Source organism: Salvia miltiorrhiza, chromosome 5 (assembly GCF_028751815.1).
Source record: "Salvia miltiorrhiza cultivar Shanhuang (shh) chromosome 5, IMPLAD_Smil_shh, whole genome shotgun sequence".
NCBI lineage: Eukaryota > Viridiplantae > Streptophyta > Magnoliopsida > Lamiales > Lamiaceae > Salvia > Salvia miltiorrhiza.
Genome location: NC_080391.1, coordinates 40210162 through 40211752, shown reverse-complemented (window position 1 = coordinate 40211752; position 1591 = coordinate 40210162). Strand labels below are relative to the sequence as shown.

The following is a 1591-nucleotide window of genomic DNA, read 5'->3' as shown; positions in this document are numbered from 1 at the left end:
TATCATTAATTATCATGTAGACGTAGTCATGAAAAAAGAAAAGCGAAGGCTACACGTGATGTGCTACCATGGGGCTTTAAATTAATTTTGTACTGTTACTAATGAGGAATGTTTTGTACCGGATAATGTGGTGAACATCCTTAATATCTTCAGTGCACCGGTGGAAATATCATAAATAAGGTGATGAAAGTTAAATACCAATCTACAGAAAAGTTGGTGGAAAATATCATACGATATGATGTAGCCCACAGAACGACAATCAGTAATATTTTGTGTGTAATTGAATTCTAGAATCTTTCAATTTAAGTTATGCAGACTAGACATTTATATTGGTATAGGTATGTAGGTTCTACAATCAATGTAGCAATAAATAATTCAGCTTATTAACCAACATAAAGTGTATTAAATAGCAGATAATAATTTCCAAGTTCAAAGTTTTGAAAATAAAGAGAACGATAATTTGTAGTTATGATGTTATACTAACATTTAACCTCCTTGTAGTAATAGCATGTGTTTTCGCCACTTGTTAGGAGTGGGATATTAGTTATTGTGAGTTGTGACAATGGCATTTACAATAATAAAACCTTTTTTTTTTTTTTTTTTTTGAGGATGTTTGAGATCCATTTTGGTAAGCAGATTTGGGACGTCTTAGTTGGGCTTGAAGAAATCTAAAAAAAGAAAAGAAAACAAACAAGATCCAATAAAGAAAATGTTGCTACCCAGGATCGAACTGGGGACCTTCAGTGTGTAAAACTGACGTGATAAACACTACACCATAGCAACTTCTTGATATGCATTTGTAGTACAAATTAATAGTTTTAGTTTAGGAATAGTACTGTAAGAGCATCCACAATGCTTGCACCCATAGTGGGTGCAATAGAATGGGTCCCACTTCTATTGCACCCACTCCCACAATGGTATTGCACTCACTATGGGTGCAATAGATTTTATTTTATTTTTGAATTAGTTTTATTCTAGTTTCCATTTTACAATAATTAAGAAATTAAAATTTCATTGAATTAAAATTCAAATCCTACATTGTTAGAAATAAAAGAAATACAAGAAATTAAAATCCTAAATTACTTAAATTAAAACAAACATAAAATAAAAAATCCTAAAAATCTACGGGATGTTGTGTCGTTTTTTTATCTCCGCCACCTTGCACATGTGAAACGCCAATTCGTCGGGATTCATTTAAGAGGTGTCCCGGCTCATCAACATGCTATCGGCGAGGTCACGTTGAACTTGGGAGAACGTTTCCATTGCATTCACCATATTCGCCATGTACCCGAGAGCTTTTTGGTTATCCTCCGACGTCTCTTCGGCCTTTTTCTTGCCTTTCCGCTTGTCTCTCTTGGCCGCCTTTTGGCCTTGGGGCCGGGTGGAGATAGAGGCGTCACTAGAAGTCGTTGTGGGTAGACCGTCGGACCCCTTTGATCGTTTGTTCGAATGGACATCGGAGTGAACATCCCCGCCGAGACTTGAAAATTTCTTCGACTCGCGCAAGATCTTCCATGCATGCGAATACCGGAACGGAACACGGTACTCGGCTAGCCACATTGCCTCTGCTTGCTCCAGGATTTGAATATCA

General features: G+C 36.7%; 1 non-coding gene across 1 annotated transcript; it reads right to left on the bottom strand.

The window, feature by feature from the left end:
- Positions 1-710: 710 nt before the first annotated feature.
- On the bottom strand, positions 711-783 carry TRNAV-UAC (transfer RNA valine (anticodon UAC)). The gene has a single exon. It is a non-coding gene; the product is annotated as a tRNA-Val (tRNA).
- Positions 784-1591: the final 808 nt, after the last annotated feature.